The following is a 26,541-nucleotide window of genomic DNA, read 5'->3' as shown; positions in this document are numbered from 1 at the left end:
AGTATTAGATTTAAAAGAACAATTTATTCCTTGTTCTTTTTTAACTCAAGTCTCAAATATACAAATGTAATAGTTTATAACAGTCCTTCTAAAAAAGATGTGTGGAATATATTATGCATTCTGATAATTGTTAACCACAAAGTATTACTACAGAAATTGAATATCTTCTCCCCTCAATTACTAGAAAAAATCTAAATAATTAAGGAAAACCAACGTTAATTGCAAAATGGTACAAATGCTAAAAATATTTAAAGCAAATTGTCAGTATCTAATCTGTAGAATGATGATCATCCCTCCTGCATAAACCAAAAGTATTCATGATCTATGATCACCCTGTCATAGGTTGGAACAGAAACAATGCTAGTGATGTACCCATGATTTTGATTAGGTTTGAACCTACGTTTTATTAATATTTTCTTAGCAGGATGTTGAGAGTATGCTTAGGAGAGGAATCAGGGAGTAGTCTGGAAGGTCCTTTAAAAACAGCACCACAAACTAACTGCCAGCCAGAAAGCAGCAGTTTGTGGGTAAAATTAACCAGAAAACCCCAATAAAATGTAGGGTTGTGGAAAAGGTTTTCTTTTCCCTTAAATCAATGAAGAATAATCCTGGGGGTGGGGGGGAGTTTGAAAATATTTCCAATTCAATCTTTCTGTCTCACTTTTAGGTGTTTACTTAAAAGAATCTGACAGCCAAATTGTCTGCAATTTTTGTGAGCTGGGAAATGTAGTTCACTTGGGACTCTTGTTTGGTCCCTAAACTTATTTTATTAAAATAGAGTTGTGGTTCTAACAATAAAAAAAAACAGAAAAGAAATGCAAACCCCTGATGAACCAGAGGTTCGAAAGATTGTCTAGGGGTGGCTTTTTGTGGCAAGGGACTGAGGCTGCGAAGGAGGAAAGCCCGAGACTTAAATGTACTTAACCAATTACAAACTTTATTGACGACAATCTGATTATATTAAATTACTGTCTCTGATTTGTTTAAGACAACATAGCATGCAAATAAAACATACATTAAAGAAAGTTAATACAACAATAATAAAAACTCCTCCTACAGCCAGTCCCTCTATGGTTATCTTGGAACAGCCGGTAGTTAGTTATTAGTTTGCCTATTCATTTAATAACCCCTCAATTCTACTTCTAGTTCTTATTTAGACCTAGGTGTGGTACCATTATACAGTATGGTCAATACAATACAACTAACTATTGCTAAGCTGGCAAATAATATATTAAGCAATACTTATTAGCCCAGTAACAATTATGATGCACAGACACAAAACAACACGTAGCATGTTCCGGATTCGTACACCCTGTCATGATTCGGTAGGTGGGAGGCGGCCTTAGGTGATCAACCCCTCAGCCAGGCTGGACGATACGTGCTTTGTATTTTGATACGGAACCTCCCCGAGCTTAGGGTGCAGGGTGCTTTATACTATACTTTTGACATCCGGTACCATATTAGGGTTCCTTTCTTGTGATATGACATCTGCCTCAAGGCATTGTGGTCAGTGCCTGATGCAGACATGACTGGCACATGTGAAAGCTAGCTATGTTTTTGTTTCCCTGCTCCAGGTGCTTGTTAACTGATGTATATTACAGCTCATTTCTCTTATTCCTGTCTTGTCCTGTTTTTTTTTTTAGTGCTCGTTAACTTAGTGTATGAGACAGCTTGTGTCCCTACTCTTATCTTTTTGGCCCAGGTGCTTGCCAAGTTAAGTTCTGTTTACTGAGACCACTGCTGAGCACCTGAGGGACTTCAAGCTCTGTTTCTGGATCTTCCTCAGCAGCCTGTGTTTTTCTTGTGACGGGCTTTAGTGTGGTAGTATGAGCAATATGTGCGAGGCTGTGGTCAAAAGGACCTGCTACACGACAATCCTGAGCCCTGTTTATAGTCTGAAATCATAAATATGTTGCAGTAGAAGGTCAGGAATTAAAGTAAAACAAAAAGCTGTCCCATGACACCCTGCTGGGACTAGGAACACAATATTCACTAATGAATGTTTTGAATTTTTTCTTCTTTACTATGTCAGATGTATGTAATGCTGAAATGCTGGAACCCTAAAAGTTAGGTTAAACACCATTTGTAGATTGGGCCAAAAGAACTGTATCTCACTAAACAAAGGCAATTTAGTAATTACGATGAAAACCACCTATTTATATATCTCATTATATATTTTAGAAATGTGGGTCTCCCTGTCTGTGAGTCCGTTTGTTCAAGAACTCCTCCTAAATGGGTAAGAAGTAGGACTACCAAATTTGATGTGCAGCTTCCTGTTATAATAACTTAAAGCAAGGTCAGATTTTGTTTGTGCCAGGACAGCGAAATGTGCCTGGAATTCAATTGTTTCTTATAAAATGGAAAGGAACGGGTCTGGTAGGAGGGATAGTTATATTATAGAATGACCTTAGCGGGACAGGAAGGACCAGAAATGGGGACCAGGGAATCTATAAACCCATTGGGCCAGTAGGTGGAGGGGTGAAGAAAGGGACAGCTCTCCACTGAATATTTCAGAGAGTCTGTCTGTTTGGGCATCTGTTTGTGTGTGTGTCTATTCCTCAGTTGGGGGACAGGCATCCCTCCCCTAGCTGTGCCCATTGCAGCTGCAGTGGCCATGGACAGGCATTTCTCACCTGGCACCAAACTGCTGTGGTGAGAGGCCTGGAAGTGTCCTCTCTCCCCTCACCCCCAGCTCCACCCTTGAACAATGATTTAAATGAAGAACAGCAGAGGAGAGTTTGTGTGTGTGTGTGTGCCTGTCTGCCTGTGCATCTGCAAGTCAGTTTGTTCAAGGACTCCTCCTAAACAGTAAGAGTGAGGACCATCAAATTTGGTATATAGCTTCCCCTTATCATAACTTAAAGCAAGGTCAGGGTTTGGTTGCATAAGGATAATGGGATGTGCATGGAATGTAATTGTTTATTATCAAACAGAAAGGGAGGGTTGTGATAGCAGGGAGAGTTATACTCCAGAATGACCACAGAGGGGCAGCAAAAGTGCCAGTCCGTGGGAGTAGCCACTGGCTGAACAGCATGGCCCCTGCTGTCCCAGACAGTCTAAGGGAGCCCCCACCACACCTCCCAGCCCCCTGCCCTGACTTCTGCATCCAATATTCGCTCTATTTTTTCCATCCATGTGTGGTATAAATGTTATGTGTACCAAAGCAAATGCAGATATGTACCACCAATAGAAATACATGCTACCAGCTGTGGAAGGCTCTGGGCACTCACTAATTTGCTAAGTGGCTCCTAAATTTCTCCTGGGTTGCTGCCCAAGGGTATGTCTACACTATAGCGCTAATTCGAACTAAGCTAATTTGAACTAACGCAGCTAAACCTAAAAACTAGTTCGAATTAGCATTTTGCTAATTCGAACTAGCGCGTCCACACTGATTGGACACAGGGGCGCATTTAAGGGCACCTGAAACCGGTTCTGGCAGGGCATCAGGTCAGTAGTTACTTTGTGTGGCTGCTGTCTGAGGCTATCTGAGGCTCGTGCTTAAAGGGACCCCCCTGGACAGCCGGTTCTCAGCTTTTCCTGCTTCCTTGCCAACCTCACTGAGGGACAGCAAAGCGTTGGTCTCTGTGCCCATCTGTGTTGGTGCTTCCCTTCGGGGGGGGCCGCCGCAGGTGGCAAGATGGAGCCACAGCTCGCCCTGCACCTTCTGGTGCACTTTCTGGACTTGCTGCTACAAGCCTGCCAGCAATAGCTGGAGGCTGCCTGGCACCACCTGGTGCACGTCAGCTCCCTGCCTCTCTGCCTGGCCACCCTGGGGGCCGTGGAGGAGCCGCGGCGGCGCCCAGACGCTGGTGTGCCCCACCGCATCTGGCCTCTGGACACCAGCAGCGACTGGTGGGACCGCATCGTCCTGGAGCGCTGGGAAGACCGACAGTGGACCCAGAATTTCACGATGAGGAGGGACACCTTCCTGGAGCTCTGCAAGTGGCTCACCCCTGCCCTGCGCAGCAGGGACACTCACATGAGGCCCGCCATCCCCCTCCAGAAGAGTGTGGCCATTGCCCTCTGGAAGCTCTCCATGCTGGACAGCTACCGATCCGTCGGGAACCAGTTCGGCGTGGGGAGATCCACCGTCGGAGAGGTGCTCATGCAGGTACGGCACTCGCTGGCCACTGGACCGGGGAGGGGAGGGGGGCTGCAAGGAGGGGATTGGCTGCCCCAGGAAAAAAGGGGGGGGGGGGAGGAGGCGAAAGTGCCCTGCACCGGTCTCTCCAGGCCATACTACACGCTGCCTGGGGGGGTTGCTTCCAGGAGTGGGGCGCGGGGCACTGCCAGGGCACGAACACTCCCAGCCACCCGGGCGCCCCACTGATTCGCGCTTTGCTGTGTCTCTCCGCAGGTGGTCAGGGCCATCAACCGGGTGCTGCTCCACAGGGTGGTCTGCCTCGCTGACCCGGATGCTGTCATCCGCGGCTTTGGCGCCCTGGGCTTCCCCAACTGCAGGGGGGCCATTGACACGACACACATCCCCATCTGTGCCCCGGAACACCAGGCCTCCCGGTACGTCAACTGCAAGGGGTACTTCTGCGTGATCCTGCAGGCCGTGTGTGACCACCGGGGACAGTTCATGGACATTAATGTGGGCTGGTCTGGCAAGGCACACGATGCATGGGTGTACCCCAACTCCTCCGTGTGCCAGAGGCTGCAGGCCGGGACCTTCTTCCCCAACCGCCACATCAGGGTCGGGGACGTGGACATGCCCAGCTGCCTGGTGGGGGATGTCGCCTACCCCCTACAGCCATGGCTGATGAAGCCCTACACGGGGCACCTCAATCCGTCCCACCAGGTCTTCAATGCCAGGCTCACCAGGGCCCGCATCGTGGTGGAGGGGGCCTTCGGGCGACTGAAAGCCCGCTTTCGATGCCTCCTCACCCGTCTGGACCTCGCCGAGCACAATATACCTCCTGTAGTGGCAGCATGTTCTGTGCTCCACAATTTGTGTAAGAGAAAGGGGGAGGCTTTCCTGCCATCCTGGATGGCTGAGGCTGACCGCATGGCTGGCCACTACGCTCAGCCCCACACCACCGCCATCCGGGAAGCCCACCGGGGGGCCGTCCGGATCCGGGAAGCCCTGTGGGAGAGCTTCCTGGTGGAGGAGGAGGACTGAACTCTCCCTGCATGCCCCACTGGGGCCTTCTTCCACCCTCTCCCCCTTCCCCTTCCTAACCACCCTTCCTAATGTCAAATAAAGACACCTGTTTTGGCAAACAACCTCTCATTTTATTTAACATAAGTGGGGTGGGGGGACGGAGGAGTGAGGGTGGGAGAGGGGAGGGGGAAACCTGGGAGGAAGGAGCTGGAAGGGGAGGGAAGGGAGGAAGGGAATGGAAAGCTCAGGGGTGGGGGTCCGGCTGCCTCTCCCGTCTTGCAGCACTGTGGGTGCTAGGGCCTCGGGGGGGGGGGGGGAGAATGGGTGTGGAGGTTGGGGCAGGAGGGACGGGGGCTGCGGAGGGAGCAGGGGGAGCGGGAGCAGGAGCAGGAGGAAGCGGGAACCGGTCGAGCAGGCTCTGGAGGTGGCCTCTGAGGGCACAGCCCTGCTCCTCCAGCGCCTCCAAGCTCCGCTGGCGCGGCCAAAGGTCCTCCTGGACCCAGTGGTCCTGGATGCGGAGCTGGTGATCCAGGAAGCGGAGGTGCCACCGCTGGTAGTCCTCCTGGTTCCTGGCTCTCCTGCTGGCCCGGGAGCGGGTGGCTGCTGCAGGCGGGGTGGTGCACCCTGCAGGCCCAGGTGCTGTGGCTGTGGTGAAACAAGAGCAGTGGTCAATTCTCCCTGAGGCCCAGGTGTGTGAAACCCAGCCCCCCTCTGCAAGGCCAGGGCCCCTGCATGACACCCAGCTGCTGCTCCGTGGTGGGCAAGGCCCAGGCGCATGGTCCCTGGGCTCCCTCTCTCCCCAGCCCCCCGTACACATAAGGGGAGCATGATGGTACTCACATGTGGAGGCCTCCCCGGCCTCGGATGACACAGGCAAGCGGCTCAGTGGGGTGCCTCGGGGGTCCTGGGTTCTGGGCAGGCTGCCGCCAGGCTCCTGGCTCTCTGTGTCCTCCTCCTCCTCCTCTGTGTCAGGGAGTGGTCCCTCTGCCCCGGGGTCAATCACCACCCAGGGGGCAGGGATGGCATGAGCCCCCAGGATGCAGTCCAGAGCCAGAAAGTGGGGGCAGGCCTCCAGGTCGGCCCCTGGCAGGCAGGCCCGGGAGTAGGACTGCCGCAGGTCCTTAATCTTGCAGCGGTCCTGCTCCCGGCTGCGGTGGTGGCCTCTGGCGGCCAGGCTGGCAGCTATGCGGCCGTAGACTGCCGCATTCCTGTGGCTAGTGCGGAGATCGTGGACATTGGAGGCTTCCCCCCAAACCTGGATGAGGTCCACGATCTCCGCACTAGACCACGCTGGCGCCCGCCTCTTGTGTCCCCGGGCAGGCTCCTGGGAGCCGCCAGGCTGGTCCCGGGAAGAGGGAGAGGGCTGGGGGGCATCGGGTGGCTGGCTCATGGGGTGTCAGGTGCAGGGTCTGCTGGCAGGGTGCTGGCAGCCTTGCAACTGGCACAAACACTGTAGCCAGCCCGTGGCCCTTTAAGGGCTCCGGGGCCGGGAGGGGGGCAGTAGAGTTTGCCTGGTGTTGGCCAGAGTGGCCAACAGGGCAAGCTGGGAAGGGCTAGCCTCCCACTAGTTCGACCTAAAGGGCTACACAGCCCTTAGTTCGAACTAGTAAGTTCGAACTAGGCGTTAGTCCTCGTGAAATGAGGTTTACCTAGTTCGAATTAAGTGCTCCGCTAGTTCGAATTAAGTTCGAACTAGCGGAGCGCTAGTGTAGCGCCTATCAAAGTTAATTCGAACTAACGTCCGTTAGTTCGAATTAACTTTGTAGTGGAGACATACCCCGAGAGCTCAGCTTACAGGGAACACTGCCTGGACTCCTTCCCTGAACCTCACCCCTGTTCTGACTCCTGCATCCCCCTGCCCTAACCCTCCCCACACTGCCCAGGTAAGAATCATTTAAAAAAGGGATAGAGAATAAGACAGAGTATCTTATTGCCTATATATAAATCTATGGTATGCCCACATCTTGACTACTGAGTACAGATGTGGTCACCTGATCTCAAAAATGGTATATTGGCATTGGAAAAGGTTCAGAAAAGGGCAACAAAAATGATTAGGGGTTTGGAAAGAGTCCCATATGAAGAGAGATTAAAAAGACTTAGACTTTTCAGCTTAGAAAAGAGGAGACTAAGGATATGTCTACACAGCACTGTTAGTTTGAAATAAGATTAGCAATTTACGCTACTCAAATTGCGTATCTTATTTTGATTAATTTCAAAATAGTCTATTTTGAAATTTGGCATGTCTACATAGCACCAAATTTCAAAATAATGCATTGTTTCGAGGGTTACTGGGATGCTGAAATAGTGTGCCTGTTATTTCAAAAATATTTTTCGAAATAATGGGAGGCTTGTTAAGATGCGGGGTAGCTATTTTGGGAAACCTCTGGTATCCTGAAATAGCCATGCAGTGTAGATCTAACCTATGGGGGGATATGATAGAGGCCTATAATATCATGACTGGTGTGAAAAAAATGAATAAGGAAAAGTTATTTACCCATAACATAAGAACTAGGGGTCACCAAATGAAATTAATAGGTAGCAGGTTTAATACAAACAAAAGGAAGTTTTTCTTCATGCAGTGCACAATCAATCTGTGGAATGCCTTGCCAGAGGATGTTGTGAATACCAGGACTTTAACAGGATCAACAAAGAACTAGATAAATTCATGGAGGTTAGGTCCATCAATGGCTATTAGCCAGGATGGGTAGGAAAGGTGTCCCTAGCTTCTGTTTGTCAGAAGTTGGAAATGGATGACAGAAGAGGGATCATGTGATGATTACCTGTACTGTTAACTCCCTCTGGGGCATCTGTCATTGGCCACTGTTGGGAAGACAGGATACTGGGCTAGATGGACCTTTGATCTGACCAGTATGGCCCTTTTTATGTTATGTTCCCAAACCCCTGCTTTGAGTACCACCAAACTCTGCTCGAAGTGCCCCACAGCTCCCAACACCCTGCCCTGGCTCCTGCACATCTCACCCTTGCCCTTTGTCCCCTACATCCCTGCCCTGACTTCAGTGCCCTCCACTTTCCGAGCTCACTGTCCTGAAGGAGCTGAGCAATGCCAGATAAATCTTCTAGTTTCCTACACGAGTCAAACATTTCAAATCTAAGTTTAGTAAATTAATGGGAAGATGCCACTGAAAAATAAAATGAAGGCATTAGCTTTCTGAAAGTGATCTACTTGCTATTCAGCTCAGAGGCACAGACAGCATTAAACAGTTCACTGGTATCTCAAGCAGCTCAGCCTCTCAACTATTTACTCTTCATCTGCTTTTTTTCACCCAATTCATGGACGATCTATTTTATATATCCCAACTTAACAGCGAATTAATAGCTCCATCCTTCCTTATTTATATGTTCAATAGTCAAGCCTGGTTAAAATAAACAGCAGGATACTCTCTTTCATTACACTTTTAATAAGTCAATATAAGATAAATCCAGAAATAGCGTGACTTGTCTTCATTAACTTGAGCTATGGCAGAAATTCCCTGCATAGGAATCTCTCTCCTTCTGTGCGGGAGAACATAGCAACACATCCAGCTAATATGTCTGAGTGGCAAGTTATTCTTATTGCCTTCTTACCTGCTTGCAAGTGGTTCCATAATTAATACCAAATACAATAAAACCTGTGCTATCTGGCACTTAACTAGCTGGAAAACTTTAGAAACTGGCAAATTTCTGAGCTGGGAAAAAACTTGTTAAAAAAAAAAAGGAAGCTGGCGCTTTAAGCGGGGCCGCTCCTCAGATGCTTCCCCCCACCCCGCTCCTGTAAGATGTGTGTGCAGCACGTACTGGGGGAGGGACAAATGGCCGCTACGGCCGCCTCACACCAGCCCGCATCTTGGCCTCCCCCCCCACAGCTCCCGGCACTGCCGTGGGTCATGGCCACCTAGCTTCCCCCGGGCCTCGTGGCCTCCTCCCCAGCAGGTCAGCCCCCTGTGACTCCTGGCAGACTGGCACCCCCGCGTTCGTGGACACCCTGGCAACCTGGCTCCCCCCCATAGGTCAGCCTCCTCATGGCTCCCCCCCGGCAGGCCACCCCCACCATCTCTGCCCCCCCTGCTCTCCCCTCACACCAGGCCACATCCTGTCCATCCCCCCTGTTGCTCGTGGCCCCCCCAGCAGGCTACATCCCAGCCCCTACACCGTTCCTGCTTCTGCCCCCATAAGCCCTGCATGGCTCCTGCTCCCTCCCCTCCCAGATACCTGGAATTTTTAGAAAACCGGCACGACCTAATTCCCGGGCATGCCAGATAACACAGGTTTTACTGTAATAACTTTTAAGTTTCATATCATCTCTGTTGACCAAAGACTGGCACCTTCCTCTTCACGTAATCTATAATTACATCTGTTTGTGACCACCAGATACGTTAAACAAGGAGTGGATGAAACACAGAAACCTTAAAAAAGGTGGCTAATGGAAACATCACAGACCTGATTAGACTGCCTCAAGGTATTTGTTGTCTTAAAACTACTGGCAGTGCAGCCTTCCTTTAATGCTCTAGCAGGAATTCTGGAACAATTTTTATAGTGGGAGTGCTGACAGCCTTTGAACCAAAATGTAAACCTTGTACATAAGGGCTTCAGGACTCTTAGGGTATGTCTCCACTACAAAGTTAATTCAAACTAACAGATGTTAGTTCGAATTAACTTTGATAGGCGCTACACTAGCGCTCCGCCAGTTCGAACTTAATTCGAACTAGCGGAGCACTTAGTTCGAACTAGGTAAACCTCATTCTACGAGGACTAACGCCTAGTTCGAACTTACTAGTTTGAACTAAGGGCTGTGTAGCCCTTTAGTTCAAACTAGTGGAAGGCTAGCCCTTCCCAGGTTCCCCCTGGTGGCCTCTCTGGGCACAACCAGGAAAACTCCTCTCCTATTCCCCAGCCCCGGGCCCTTAAAGGGGTAGACTCTGGCCAGACGGCACTTTGCAGAAACAACCCTGCCAGCAGTCTGTGCCCCTGACCCAGTGGCCGCAGGATGAGCCAGGCAGCCAGTGGCAGTGATGTGTTCCCTGCCCAGTCCCCCAGCACCCAGGGCCCAGCCAGGGGCTGTAGACGGCACGTGGCCTCCTGGACTAGTGCGGAGGTCATGGACCTCATTGAGGTTTGGGGGCAGGCCCCCAATCTCCATGATCTCCACACTAGGAGGGAACGCGGCTGTCCACGGCCACATAGCAGCCGCCATGGCCCAAAAGGGACACAGGCGCACCCAGGAGCAGGTGCGCCTGAAAATCAAGCAGCTGCATCAGGCATACGCCAGGGCCACCAGGGGTGGCGCCACAGCAGGGGCTGCCACCTGCCCCTACTTCCCTACCCTCAACCGACTCTTGGGGGGGCGGGGCGGTCCGTGCCAGCCCGGGGGACAGCAAGCCGGGACCGGAGGGCCCTGACCCGGGCACACCGGAGGGGCCACTGCAGGATGTCCCCGCACCGGAGTCGGCAGGGTCGTCCAGGGAGACCGTACTGGGTAAGTAGTTTGAATTAAGTAGTTCGGGGGGGGGGGGGGGGGAGGGGAGGCGGGAGGAAGACCAGATACTATGCGTGTGGGCCATGCCTTCCACGGATCACGCAGACACCTGTGCACGTGCAAGCAAGTGCCATGCCACCCTTAGGCAGGTGGCTCCAGCTGCATGACACCCAGGGGCCATGGCCCAATAGGCACATGCTTATGCGAAGAGACCTGACATGCTCCTGACCCCGGGGCGGGACCCAGCAGGATGCTTTCCCTTCACATGTCCCCTCTACACGGAGGCAGGGGACATCTCCCCCTTTCCCCCTGCTGCCCCGGCCACACTATACATGGCACAGGGACATGGGTGCGGTCTTGGGGCAGCTCCCAGTCCCGGGGAGAGCCAGACATCGTGACCATGGCCTCTGTACAAGCACAGCGGCTGTGACGGTGCAGGACATGGTCACCCTCACGTTGCGGAGTTGGGGAGGGGGCTGGGCATCATCCTCTGCGTCCCCAGGGAGAACTGACCACTTCTCTTCTTTCTCTACAGCTGCACCAGCTGCTCATGCAGGGCGCACCACCCCGCCCGGGACATGCTCCCGCACCCGCGGCCTGCTCCGGACCCCCACCATGGAGCAGGAGTACTGGGACCAGCACCTGGAGGCCCTGCGAGCCATGCACCGCACACTGGAGGGCTGGATGCGGGCAGACCTCCAGCTCCGCCAGGAGCAGCTGGCTGAGGTCCGAGGGCTGACCTTAAACCTGCAGGCCCTGCTGCAGAGCATGGTGCCCCATGCTGGTCCTGCGCCTGCTGCCCCCCCAACTGCTGTCCCTCCTCCCACTCCTGCCCCCCCACCTCTTCCTCCTCAACCCCCACACCCTCTTCCTCAATGTCCACACCCCCCACCTCAACCTCCGCACCCTCCACCCCATCCCTCCGGGGACGCTGAGGCCCCCTCCCTCGCCGTGCTCGGAGGCGGTTGGCCCGGCGAGACCCCCACCTTTGATCCCTGAGTTTCCCCACCCCCTCCTTTCCCTTGCTTCCCCCTTCCAGCTCCCTCCTCCCAGTTTTCCCCCTCCCCTCTTCCACCCTCTCTCTTCCCCTCTCCCACCTCCTTTTCCCTGTCTCCCCGAGGTTTGTGGAATAAAGAGAGTTTCTATTTTTTAACACGTGTCCTTTATTTTGTACATCAGGAAGGGGGGTTAGGGAGGAGTAAGTGGAAGGAGGTGATGGAGGAATGGGGTACGAGCCCCCGATGGGGAGGACTGGGGTGGCTCTGCGGGCTCCTCGGGGTGGAAGCTCTCCTGCAGCCCCCCAATTGACCCCCCCCCGGATGGCAGCCTGCGGCAAGTGCAGCCGGTCTGATGGCCGAGTGCTGTGATGTGCCGAGTGTGGGCACTCAGGGCACTCCAAGCCAGGACTGCTTTGCAAGCGGGGAACCCCTGAGAACTGTCTGTCCGGGGTGGGGATCAGGTCCCTTTAAGCACAGCCCTCGGCTAGCCTGAGACAGCAGCTCCATGCTCTAAGTCCTCATCTGATGCCCTGCCAGCACTGCTTCTGGCCAGCCTTAACCTCAGTTCAGGGTCCACTCAGTGTGGACATGCTAGTTCGAATTAGCAAAACGCTAATTCGAACTAGTTTTTAAGTCTAGATGCGCTAATTCGAATTAGCTTAGTTCGAATTAACTAATTTGAACTAAGTTAGTTCGAATTAGTGCTGTAGTGTAGACATGCCCTTAGGGTGCATCTAGACAGCACCCTTCTGTTGGAATAAGCTATGCAATTTGCACAACGCAAATTGCATAGCTTATTCTAAGTCTAAGTCAAAAGAGCTTATTTTGAAATTTTCCACTGTCTACAAGGCACCAAATTTCAAAACAAGGCACTATTCCGACAATTCCCTTAACTCTCATGGAACGAGGGCTAAAGGGATGCCAGAATAGTGTGCCCACTATTTCGGGAAATAGCAGGTGCTTTTAAAGATGCGAGTTACTGTTTTGGGATACTTCTGGCATCCCAAAATAGCAGCGCAGTATAGACGTACCCTTAGTTCCAGTACCTATGTGTACTGGGTAACTTCCTAGCAGCAATGGCAACAAGACAATAGTTACACAAAAGCATGTTTATTTTGTTACAGAAGCTACAGCAGACTTATGGTTCTGTTTTTATATGCTGACATATTTTCAGCCAACCTCAAGTTAGCTGCTAAACTTGCAGATGAGTTGAATGTTAGTACCTGGGCTGTATTCTTTCAGGCATCTCATTATACATCTTGCCTAGGTGTGTGTTTGACTAAAATTGATGCCTCATCCACTTGCTAGTAGGAAACAAAACTTCCTTTTGGACAGTAATTCTCAGGCTGGAAGGACAAATCATAAAACTGAAAGAAGGAAGATCAGCAAAGCCAGTCCTCTCCATTCATGGCAGAACCAAGCACCATCTAGATCATCCTGGATAATGATGGAGATTCCACAACCTCCTCAGGGAATTTATTCCAGCGCTTAAACATCCTGACAGATAGGAAGTTTTTCCGACTGTCCAACCTAAACCTCCATTGTTGCAATTTAAGCCCATTGCTTCTTGTGATATCACAAGATGTTACAGAGAATAATTTTTCTCCCTCCTTTATGTAACAACCTTTTAGGTACTTGAAAGGTGTTATCATGTCCCCTCTCAGTCTTCTCTTTTGCAGACTAAATAAACCCAGTTTTTCCAATATTCCGTCACAGGAGATATTTTCTAGACCTTTAATGATTTTTGTTGCTTTTCTCTGGACTTTTTCAAATCTGTCCACTTTTCCTGAAATGTGGTGCCCAGAATTGGACACAATACTCCAGTTCAGGCCTAATCAGTGTGGAGTAGAGCAAAATTACTGCTCATGTCCTGCTTACAACCTTCCTCTAATACATCCCAGGATGTTTCCTGCCCCCATTTTTTGCAACAGTGTTACATGGTTTACTCATATGTAGCTTGCAGACCAGTATGACCCCCAGATCCCCTTCTGCAGTACTCCCTCCTAGGTAATCATTCCCCATGTTGTAAGTGCTTAACTGATTGTTCCTTCCCAAGTGGAGTATTTTGCAGTTTTCCTTATTGAATTTAATTCCATTTACCTCAGAACATTTCTCCAGTTTGTCATTTTGAATTATGGCCCTATTCTCTTAAACATGTGCAGCCCTTCCCAGATTGGGATCTTCCACAAACTTTGTAAGTGTACTCTCTATGCCAACATCAAAATCATTGATGAAGATATTGAAGAGAAATAGACCCAGAACCAACCCCTGCAGAACCCCCTCATTGTGCACGACTGAACCACTGATAATTACTCTCTGAGAATGGATATCCAACCAGTTATGCACCCACCTTATCCTAGCCTCATCTAGGTTATATTTCCCTAGTCTGTTGATGAAAAGATCATGCAAGATTGTATCAAATACCTTATTAAAGTCTAGATTTATCGTATCTACCGCTTCTCCCTTATCCAAAAGGCTTTTTTCCCTGTTAAAGAGGCTATGAGGTTGGTTTGACATGATTTGTTCTTGACAATTCCATGCTGACTGTTGCTTATCACCTTAATAACTTCTGGATGTTTGCAAATGGATTCCTTAATTTGTTTGCTCCATTATCTTCACTGGTACAGATGTTAAGCTGACTGGTCTGCAATTTCCTGGGTTGTTCTTATTTCTCTTTTTATAGATGGGCACTGTATTTGCCCCTTTCCAGTCTTCTGGAATCTCTCTCATCTTCTATGACCTTTCAAAGATAACAGCTAATGACTAAGGGTATGTCTACACTACAAAGTTAATTCGAACTAACGGACGTTAGTTCAAATTAACTTTCATAGGCACTACACTAGCGCTCCGCTAGTTCGAACTTAATTCGAACTAGCCGAGCGCTTAGTTCGAACTAGGTAAACCTCATTTTACGAGGACTAAGCCTAGTTCGAACTTCCTAGTTCGAATTAAGGGGTGTGTAGCCCCTTAATTAGAACTAGTGGGAGGCTAGCCCTCCCCAGCTTTCCGTGGTGGCCACTCTGGGCACCACCAGGGAAACTCGAATGCCCCCCTCCCGGCCCCGGACCCCTTAAAGGGCTGGCTACGATGCCCATGCCAGGTGCAAGCCTTCCAGCACCCAGATAGCAGACCCTGCATCTGGCACGGCTTGAGCCAGCCACCCGATGCCCCCCAGCCCTCCCCCTCTTCCCGGGACCAGGCTGGCGGCTCCCGGGAGCTTGCCCGGGACCGCAAGAGGCGGGCACCCACCTGGTCTAGTGCGGACATCGTGGACCTCGTCCACGACCTCCGCACTAGGCACAGGAAAGTGGCCGGCTAGGGCAGGAGAGCTGCCAGCCTGGCCACCCAGGAGCAGGTGTGCATGAAAATCAAGGTGGTCCACTGAGACCCCCGACCCTGAGCCCTGAGCTTACAATGGCCGTCCTGGGTCAGACCAAAGGTCCATCTAGCCCAGTAGCCTGTCTGCCGACAGTGGCCAACCCTAGGAACCCTGGAGGGGATGGACCGAAGACAGTGACCAAGCCATTTGTCTCGTGCCATCCCTCTCCAGCCTTCCACAAACTTTGGGCAGGGATACCACTCCTACCCCCTGGCTAATACCACTCCATGGACCCAGCCTCCATCACTTTATCTCACTTCTCTTTAAACTCTGTTCTAGTTGTAGCCTTCACAGCCTCCTGCAGCAAGGAGTTCCACAGGTTGACTCTTTGCTTTGTGAAGAACAACTTTCTGTTACTAGTTTGAAGCCTGCTACCCATTCCTTTCTTTTGGTGTCCTCTAGTCCTTCTATTATGGGAACTAATGAAGAACTTTTCTGTATGCACCCTCTCCATCCAACTCCTGCTTTTAGAGACCTCTATCCTATCCCCCCTCAGTCTCCTCTTTTCTAAACTGAAAAGTCCCAGTCTCTTTAGCCTTTCTTCATATGGGACCTGTTCCAAACCTCTGATCATTTTACTTGCCCTCCCCTCTCCCATCCTCTCTCTTCCCCTCTCCCACCTCCTTTTCCCAGTCTCCCCGAGTTTTGTTCAATAAAGAGAGATTCTATTTTTGACCACACGTTTTCTTTATTTTGTACATCAGGAAGGGGGGCTAGGGAAGGGTAAGTGGAAGGAGGTGAGCAACCGATGGGGAGGACTGGACTGGCTCTGTGGGCTTCTGGGGGTGGAAGCCTTCCTGCAGCCCCCCAATTGACCCCTCTCCTCAGATGGCAGCCTGTGGCAAGTGCAGCTGGTCTGATGGCCGAGTGCTGTGATGTGCCGAGTGTGGGCACTCAGGGCACTCCAAGCCAGGACTGCTTTGCAAGTGGGGCACCCCTGAGAACTGTCTTTCTGGGGTGGGGGTCGGGTCTCTTTAAGCACACCCCTTGGCTAGCCTGAGGCAGCAGCTCCACGGTCTAAGTCCTCATCTGATGCCCTGCCGGCACTGCTTCCAGCCATCCTTAACCCTGGTTCAGGGTCCACTTAATGTGGACATGCTAGTTCGAATTAGCAAAACGCTAATTCAAACTAGTTTTTTAGTCTGGATCCGTTAGTTCGAATTAGCTTAGTTCGAATTAACTAATTTGAACTAAGTTAGTTTGAATTAGCGCTGTAGTGTAGACATACCCTAAGAGATCTCTTCAGTCGGTTCCTTGAGTATTCTAGGATGCATTTCATCAGGCCATGGTGACTGGAAGACATCTAACATGTCTAAGTAATTTTTAACTAATTCTTTCCGTGTTTTAGCTTCTGAACCTACCCCATTTTCACTGACATTCACTCCAATTGCCACCAACTTTCTTGTGAAAACTGAAACAAAGAAGTCATTAAACACCTCTGCCATTTCCATGTTATCTGTTAGGCTGTGTCTACACTGGGCCACTTATTCCGGAAAAGCAGCTGCTTTTCCGGAATAACTTGCCAGCTGTCTACACTGGCTGCTTGCTTTTCCGGAAAAGCAATGATGATCTACTGTAAAATTGTCAGTGTTTTTCCGGAAAAACTATGCTGCTCTCGTTCGGGCAAAAGTCCTTTTCCAGAAAAACTATTCCGGAAAAGGGCCAGTGTAGACAGCACAGTAGTCTTTTCCGCAAAAAAGCCCCGATTGTGAAAATGACGATCGGGGCTTTTTTCCGGAAAAGCGCGTCTACATTGGCCACAGACGCTTTTCCGGAAAAAGTGCTTTTCCGGAAAAGCATCCTGCCAATGTAGACGTGCTTTTTCCGGAAATACTTATAACAGAAAACTGTTCCGTTTTAAACATTTCCGGAAAAGGGTGCCAGTGTAGACGTAGCCTTACTGTTTTTTCCTCTTCATTGAGTAATGGACCCACCCTGTGCTTGGTCTTCCTCTTGCTTCTAATATATTTGTTATGCAATGTTTTCTTGTCACCCTTTCGCTATGTCAACACAGCAGCATTATTTCGGAATAACTGAAATAACAGTTATTCCATTATTTCTGAAATAACATAGTCCACGTCTACACTACAAGTAATTATTTTGACAGAATGTCGAGCTGAAAGATATCTTACTCCAACTCCTGTAACCCTCATTGTATGAGGAATAATGGAAGTTGGAGAAAGAGTGCCCTTTCTATCTGTAGACAGCAACAAAAGCCAAAATAAGTTATTTCGACTTAAGCTACGCAATTCACGGTGCTCAAGTTGCATAGCTTATTTCGGCTTTAGCCCTGCTGTGTAGACATGTCCTTTATGTTGCTAGCTAGCTTGAGCTTGTTTTGCTCCTACATACTTGTGTTATTTGTTTATATTTATCCCTTATAATTTGACCTAGTTTCTATTCTTTTTTGATTTTTAGATCATTCGAGATCCCCTGGGTAAGTCAGAGTGGTCTCTTGCCATAATTCCTATATTTCTTATGCAACGGAAAGTTTTCTCTTGTGCCCTTAATAATGTCTCTCTGAAAAACTGCCAACTGTGTTCAATTTTTTTCCCTTTTAGACTTGCTTCCTGGGGTCTTACCGCCCAACTTCCTATATTTGTCTTGAAATCCACTGTCTTTATTTTGCTGTTGTTCCTCCTACCATTTCATGATCACTTTCACCCAAGCTGCCTTCCATTTTCAAATTCTCAACCAGTTTTCCCCTATTTGTCAAAATCAAATCTAGAACAGCCTCCCCCACAATGCTTTTCTTTACCTTCTGAAATTAAAAACAAAAATGTCTCCCATACATTCCAAGAACTTTTTGGATTATCTGTGCTCTGTTGTGTTATTTTCCCAATAGATTTGTGGATAGCTGAAGTCCCCCATCACCACCAAGTCCTGTGTTTTGGATGTTTTTGTTAGTTATTAAAAAAATGTCTCATCCACCTCTTCTTCCTGCTTAGGTGGACTGTAGTAAACCCGTACCATGACATCACCTTGTTTTTTATGTCTTTTATCCTTATCTAGAGACTCTCAACAAGTCTGTCTCCTACTTCTATCTCAATCTCAGTCCAAGTTTATACATTGTTAACATATAAGACAACATCTCCTCCCTTTTCCTCTGCCTGTCCTTCCTGAGAAAGCTGTATCCTTCTATATCAATATTTCAGTCCTGCATGTTATCCCACCAAGTTGCCATGATGCCAACTATGTCTGTTTCCAGATTTAAAAAGTGTGCAGTGCTTAAGTGAGGTCATGGTCTGTTCAACTTGGCCATTCTGAATGCAAAAGATAAAGCTAAATAAACATTATGCCAGGCTCTGACACCTTATCTATCTACCAGCGAATAAAAATATTCTAACATTACCATATTCCTATGTAAAGTATATTTACTAGATGACTGGCTGTATCATAAAGGTTTGACATTATGAAATCTGTTAGCCTCATTAACAGACAATTATACTGTTACATTGCTGGAAAGAGTAGCTAAGAATTCCTTGTCAATTAAGCAGACTGTCTGGAGGCTTTGGATACATAATAGGCAACTTATGTATAGTTTGGTAAGAGGTAGCAGGACAGAAAGCTCAACTGTAGTGTGTTCTTGTAATTAAAGAATTCAGAGTCAGTTTTACTCTGACTAGTCAAGTCAACAGCCTAGCTACTAGACTGTACTATTTGCCAAAAGCCTTGTGGAGGACAATACCACTTCTAGAAAACCACCAGGAAGCACTGTGTCACAGGAGGCACAAAATTGCTTGGTCGTGCTTAGTGCACACAGTGAGGGAGCTGTATCCTTTGCATCCTCTGGGATGTTGTCTGATTAAAGGTGACCATTTAAATAAATGATCTGACTGGTGGTCAGTATCAAGTGGAGTGCCCCAAAGGTCGGTACTAGGGTCTGTTTTGTTCAACCTCTTTATGAATGATCTGAATGAGGGGATGGATTGCACCCTCAGCAAGTTCGTGGATGACACTAAACTACGGGGAGAGGAAGACAAATTGGACGATTGGGTCAAAAGAAATCTGATGAGATTCAACAAGGACAAGTTCAGAGTCCTGAAAAATCCCAAGCACTGTTACAGGCTGGGGACCGACTGGCTAGGTAACAGTTTGGCAGAAAAAGACCTGGGGATTACAGTGGATGAAAATATGGAATGATTATTCCCCTTTATTTGGTTCTGGTGAGTATTGTTTCCTAGTCTGGGACCCCGTTACAGAAAGGATGTGCACCATTGAAGAAAGTACAATAGAGGGCAAAAAAATTATTACTGGGCTGGAGCACATGACTTACAAGGAGAGGCTGAGGGATTTGGGCTTATTTCTCTTACAGAAGAGAAGAGTGAGGGGGGATTTGATAGCAACCTGTAAGTGCCTGAAGGGGGATTCCAAAGAGGGTGGAGAAAGGCTGTTCTCAGTAGTGACAGATGGCAGAACAAGGAGCAATGATCTCAAGTGGCAGTGAGGGAGGTCTAGGTTGGATATTAGGAAAAACTATTTCACTGGGAGGGTGATGAAGCACTGGAATGGGTTCCCTAGGGAGATGGTGGAATCTTCATCCCCAGAGGTTTTTAAGTCCTGTCTTGACAAAGCCCTGGCTTTAGTTGGGGTTGGTCCTGCTTTGGGCAGGGGACTGGACTCAATGGCCTCCTGAGGTCTCTTCCAGCCCTATTATTCTATGATCCTATCATTGTCATACAATTACCATATGCAGCTATGTATTGATGGGCCATCAAGGACACTCAGCTTTCACAATGTGATTCAGCAAAAACTCATGCTCATGTGACGCTGCACTCCATCTTGGACTAATGACTTTCGAAAAACAGAGGCTGCAGGCTTGTCTGGGATAGTAAAATTCTAAGCATGTGGCAGAGAACATAAAAATCTCCTGAAATATCTCCATTTTGCCTCTTTCCTGCTCTAATTCTCTAGACTGTGGATTTAGAACATGATCTATGGCCTGAGGATCTTCCAATTTTTTGGAAGGTCTCAGAGAGATGTCACAAGCCAGTATTCTATTCCATCACGGCTATAAACCTGATATAAGGACTTGGCAGTCATTTGTATGTGTATAATCTATTAACCTTAACATTTTTCTTTTATTATTAAATCTTTAGTTAGTTTACTAAGGATTGGCTGACTGTGATATCTGAGTAAAATCTGGGATTCACAGTGACCTGGGATATGTGTCTGATCCTCTGGAATTAGAATTGACCTTGATTATGGTGCAGTGGGTTTTTAAGTAACTACTCACTATATTAGACTTGGTTGTCTCGATGGGAGCCAAGTGCTGGAAAGCTTAATGGGGCCTTTGGCTTCTGATTAACTAGTGTGGTGCTACTGAAGAGCTTTTGTTACCGGCTTGGAGAATTGAATTATAAAATATAACACCAGTTTTTGGAGATGGTCTGCCCTGTTTCTGACAGTCTACCCTGAATCATCATCAGTGTGATCTATCCAGGGTCCCCACTCATACCATCTTTTAGCTAGGGTGCACTGGTATGTCCTTTTAACAATGCAATGCCAGATGTATTGACAACATTTATGCTAGTGACACAGTAAAGTATACTGAAGGGAGCTCTGAGGAACAGCTCACTTTAATAACCACCATGCAAAGGCCACCTTTATGTTGCTTGTGTGTAAGCAATTGGGGATATAAAGTGGTGGCAGGAGATGAGAGGGAATGTGGCCCTGTTTCCCTTTCCTTTCAAGAAGCTTTCAGCTCCACAGATTTTCATAGCTATCAGTACAAATTCTTTCTTTCTTCCTCTAAGGCAGAGAGAGAGGAACTGAACCTGGGTCTCACATCTCAGGTGAGTGCTCTTACCATCAGGCTAAAAGTTATAAGGTAATCACCCCACAGGCCATTTTTTATGGGACAAAACAGGTGCCTAACTCATTCCTCTGAGGCATGGCTTAGGCACCTGGACTACCTGACTCCAGGCAGCTGGTCCCTGGTTTTGGTTTGCTCAACAGTGCTAGGTGTTCCTTGAAGCTTGAACTGAGATGCCTATCTCTGAGAAAGGGACAGGGCCTAGCATACCTCCTTCTAGGGGGACAGCGTAGGCAGCTCCCTGCTAGTGTGTTGGATTTTGTGGTTCACATTGCATTCTTAGCCATGTCTCTAAACTATTCATTGTATAAGGAGTCTAGGCACTTTGGGGACTGTAGGGTTGTTCCTGTGATTTTTTTTCTGGGCCTAAAAAATTAGGTGCCATAGTGCTCTGCATTGCACTGCCTGACTCCCTTTGTGGCTCATACCCCAACATTTAACAAATTGATGGCTGAATACAAGTTTTCCTGGAGATGCAAATCTGATCACTCTCTTGGATTCGCTTCTTCTTGGCAGCAACTGCTTAAACTCAGTTTTAAAAAAGGGGGAAAAATGCAAAGAGTTTCCATGAGTATTCATTTGAATTTTGAATGAGTTTATTGCAGACTTAATCTCTCCTTTTTGTGAACATATTTTGTGAATGTTAACTACTTATGAAAGTGAACTTTAATCTTGTCCATTTGAGTAGTCCAGCAAATAGATTTTAAAATAATTTTCTGTAAGCTTTCACATCAGAAATCTGATGAGCTAAAGTAATCCAATAAGGGTACAGAAACACGTGTGGCTTATTTAATCAATCACAACTAGACAAAGCTCTGGTGGTGAATTGAATATAACAAACCAATGGATTGTTCTGAAGGAACCATTATCTTGTGGACATCCCATCAGCAGCAAGAAGTGAAATTATTTCTTATGAGTTACTTGCTTAGCTGTACTTTTAAGCCTATAGTTTATTTGGGCACAAATAGCATTCAAAGAGATGAAAACACATTAATTAGTGAATTAGGCAGTGTGTGTCCAAGATGACAGCTATTATGCTGCCCTGGTGACATTGTGGCTTCCAGCACTTATGGGACAATATGAAAAACTGGTCCTGTTCTAATGAACTGGCTTTGTGAATGAGGAATGGTGCTTCTAGCAGCTGGAAATCAAAAGAAAGAGAGCTGCTGTCCACCAGCTAGGAGTTCTCATTTATCATACATAAGAGCGGGTTGTGCTTTTGGACCTGACAGTGAAATATTATAAGGAAAGCTGGGCCAAGTAGTGATCTATATGGCAATGGTATCTCTCTTCCGCAGTGCACATTCATTATACCATGCTAATGTGTCACTTTGTGGGAGAATTTATTTTTGCACCAGTGAAGAGAGTCTAAAATTCCATGATGGTACTCTTAGCACCTAATGGGCTGTTTCCAGTATTCTTAAGCATTTCAGGATGAGCAGTTACTTTACTGAGTTAACCTGTAATGCTTCTGGCCACCTATACATCTTGGTGATTGTGGATTATTTGACCCACTACCCCGAAGCCTTCCCATTACAGGCTGTATAGCAGCAGGACTCGTCAAGGTCTTTGCCCTGGTAGGGATCCCTCATGAGATCTTGACAGACCAGGGGACAAACATGACTTCTAGGTTGATGGCTGACCTTTGCCATCTTCTAGGCATACGAGTTCTCAGGATGTCCCTATACCACCCCTAGACAGATAGGTTGGTGGAACATCTTATTAAAACTCTGAAAAATATGCTTCGGAAATCTGTTGAAGAGGCTCCATGGCAATGGGACACATGACTTCCTGCATAGCTGTTTGCCATACAGGAAGTAGCTCAAGCCTACTAAGGCCCCCTTTGAACTTTTATATGAGAGATAACCCCGAGGTATCCTCGACCTTAAGAAGGAAGGCTGGGAAGAACAGGAGACTCAGGAGAAAGGGATTATCTACCACATACTACAGTTAAGAGAGAAGCCCCAGAAGTTAGGGAGTTTCGCTCAGAGGAACCTGGAACAAGCACATCAGAATGAAGTTCAGTACAGCCTCTTCCCGACTTATGAACCGGTTACGGACCAAGCAATTGGTTGTAACTCGGTTAGTTTGTAAGTTGAACCCCATAGAGTTACACATGACCGCGCTGTTTGTAAGCGCGGATCGCGTTCGTAACTCAGGGTCCGCCATTTATGACAGCTTTGGTTGTAGCTGCGAATGGTCGCTTGCAACTCGGGGACCGGCTGTATTATAATAAAGGGTCCAGGCCATGGAACTTTGAACTCAGAGATCAGGCCCTAATCCTGTTGCCCTCATCTGAGTGCAAGCTCTTGGCTAAGCAGCAAGGCCTTTTTGGAATCCCTGGAAAAATCAGGCCAGTCAATTATGAAGTGAGGTTGCTGAGATGAGATAAGAACATACCATGTCAATTTACTTAAACCATGGAGGAACCAGGAGGCATTACTGATTACTCCCTAGTCTGACCCATTCTGCCACACCCATTCTGCATTACTAGGCATGCAGATATAAAAGAGAGCAGCTTAGTTCTGTTAGAACTGACTGCTGGAGGGAGAGGATGTGCACCACTTGGTCCAGGAAAACCGAAGTGCAAACCCAGACACCGCAGCACCACAGCTCAGACTGAAGGTGAAATGCTTCCCAGAGGTCTCATGGAGTTTGGAGACCCCAAGAAGTGGACCAACCCAGACCTGGGAAAGAAGATGGAGAACCACACCGCAGCGGTGGGGACAGCAGCAGGAAGTAGCCTAGTGGAAGGCGATGGTTAAGCAGTGAGTCAGCTGATACCAGGACTCAGAGTATTTCCATTGGAGCTTCTCTCTGTTGACTCAGTGGCTGGAGTTACAGCCAGGGCTGGCCTTACCATGAGGTGAACTGAGGTGGCCACCTCAGGTTCCAGACTGTGTGTGTATGTGTGTGTGTGGCGGCGGGGGGGTGCCACTAGGACCCAGAGTGTAGAAAATTGTGTCTGCTGCTGGTGCATATATATCCTCTCTGCTCTAGATACACAAAGATGGTGGAGTGCCATGAGAGGAGTAGAACAGAAAGAAGGCAGAATTGAGACCTTTCAAAGTTTTCTCCCAAATGAGGGGGCATAGGGGCGTCATTTGAGCTCCCTGCCTCAGGTGCCAAAATATTGTGAGTTGGCCCTGGTTACAGCCACTAATCGAGCCCTGGGCTGGTGAGGAAGGGCCTGGATCCCCCTGCTGGGTGAGGAGGGGTGGTGGTGCAACCCCCTCCCCAATCTCTGAACAGAGAGCCACATTTCCCTGCAGATCAGGGCAAATTTGTTGACATAGGCCAGTGGGCCACACTGCCCTGTGGACAGGAGCAAGTTTTCAGGTTCTGGCCGGTGGGCCACACTCCTGCACCAAAGAGGGCAGACTTAGAGAAACGGGTTGGGGAGAACAAAATGGGACATTAGATGCACACTGCACAACTGGGCATGGTCAACCCCAATTGCATCACAGTATTTCATTTTTCACAGAAGACCCTAGCAAATCAGACTTGTAGAATAAATTTCCAAAAGCATTCCAGCCCTTGCTATAACAAAGAACAAACAGATGCTGCATTGAGCTTGCCAGTTTCCTTGGCCTTAAGTAAGAGATGCTTTTCTGTGGCAAGTCATGAAGCACTATGGCTGAGGATTATGTAAATGGTTGTTTATTATTTGGTCTCTATTTAGAGTCAACATGTAACAATGATATTAATTCACTGGTGCATGACAGAGAGAAGATTCTCAGCTGCTAAGCATTCAGGCCATGTGTGAGATCCGAGATATATGGCAGTAGCCTCAGACCCCTGGTATCTTGTGGAAGGAGAAGGGGTAGACAATAAACTTGGGAACAGACTCAAAGGTGAAGGCACCACTAAACCACAGTCTGACCTCTTGTATTTCACAAGCGACCAATATCATCCAGCACTTGCACACTAAACCCAGCACCCAAATCAATACCAAAATATTACAGCCCACAGGAAAATAGAATTGTGTCACAGCGGAGAACAGAAGGACTGATGTGTACCCATGCTCAAAGCAATGGCAGAAAAATCATTAAATGAGATATACCCAGATAATCCCAGCAAGTGGCCCACGTACACATGCTGAATAGGGATTGATCCAGTAATCTTTACCTAGGCCATATTTTAATTTAATCTTAAATAACTAAGCCCAGAGATTTCTAATGCCTCAGAACTAATGCCAAGCCCTTTGTGATGCCATTGAATATGTTCAATCACTTACACTTTAAAGCAGGCGCTGCATGTGGATCAAAGATAGTAACAGAAAAAGCAGCCCTGGTCTTTTGGTAATTTATATCCTAAGCAAACTGTTATTGGTACCAAAATAGTTGGATCCCTGGAATAAAACTGAAATGCTTGCTAGTGTCTGGACAACAGTCTAGGCTTCCTTTCAGGGTTGGATCTGTACAGATAATGATTAGGTTTTGTGTCACTGATGCTGTTCTTAAATTCATGATGTAGTGATTTATTTTATAAATAGGACCTGTATAAGCAGTACCTTTTCTACTTCAAAAACTGGCTGGTCAGAGTACAGCTAACTTTCAACTACAAGACAAACAATCTTGGGATACTTTGGTATGGGTGCACATAGTAGGAAGTCGCCTAGTGGAACTGGCCTTAACTATAGGTTTCATTGCATCAGTAAAATTATACTGAAACTATTATGTGCAGTTTGCAATAGAGGCATTAAATATAGATGACTAGAAAACTGAGTAGAAACCTGAAACAATAAATGAAAAGTTCACGGAAATGGGAAACAGCTAATAGCAATGTTTTTGTGATTAGAGGAAAAGAAATGTAAACAAACTGACTTTGCTATGTTAACTTTAACTTCTGTGAGCTGTCCCACAGTTTGTGCTCTTGAGAACTATGGTTTAGCTACCCAGAGAGCAAATCTAGGGGGAGAGGAAAGCTGTAGAAGTTCTATTGTGCTAAGATAGTTGGGGACCACATCACTGTATAAAGAGGATCTCTTTTAAGCACTGGGCCCCAGAGTGATTGCTGAATGGCACATAGTGCTAGATTCAGATATTTAGCCAATCCACCCATTTGATTTTTTGTCTCTGTCTCAGGGTATGGATACCATATCTGTCTCAGAACTAAATATATGGTCTCAGGAGTGCCATTGTCACATCTAATTTCCCTACTGATATTACTATTGGCAAGCAAAGATCTTTTCCATTTACTTCCTCTCAGGCCATGTCTTCACTAGGGGGAATATTGACGCTGCTGCAATCAATCTTCCAGAGTTCGATTTAGTGGGTCTTGTAAAGATCCAACAAATTGAACTCAGAGGTTACCCTCATCAGCAGCCAGTACTCCTGTGAGGAGTAAGGGATGCTGACAGGAGTGTTTGTTTCTGTTGGCTTCCCACTGTGGGGACAGTGGAGAAACTTAAATAAAGGTACATTGACTCCAACTATGTAATTAAGGTAGCTGGAAATGTGTTTCTTAATTCAACCTTCCCCTTTAGTGTAGGCCCAGAATTAGTATAGAAAAGCAGGCAACTCATTATGAAGTGGCTTGTTCTTTTTGCCAATATTTTCTAAGTAGGTATTTCAGTATAAACAGACTTTCCTATGTATTATCTCTTTTACAGAATGCAGGTAAGGAAGAACTCCCTCACTGGCAGGCAAAACAAGCAGGCCACATTCAAGGAAATCATTCAAATTATATCTCTCTGCAGCAGTCACAAAAGGCCATCTAATCAAGTCAAATCAAATAGAAATATAAACCTTCCTTGTCAGAGTTTTT

The sequence above is a fragment of the Pelodiscus sinensis genome, chromosome 4, assembly GCF_052426305.1.
Source record: "Pelodiscus sinensis isolate ZL-2025 chromosome 4, ASM5242630v1, whole genome shotgun sequence".
Taxonomy (NCBI): Eukaryota; Metazoa; Chordata; order Testudines; family Trionychidae; genus Pelodiscus; species Pelodiscus sinensis.
The sequence above is the reverse complement of the archived record's forward strand: the minus strand, read 5'-3'. Positions refer to the sequence as shown.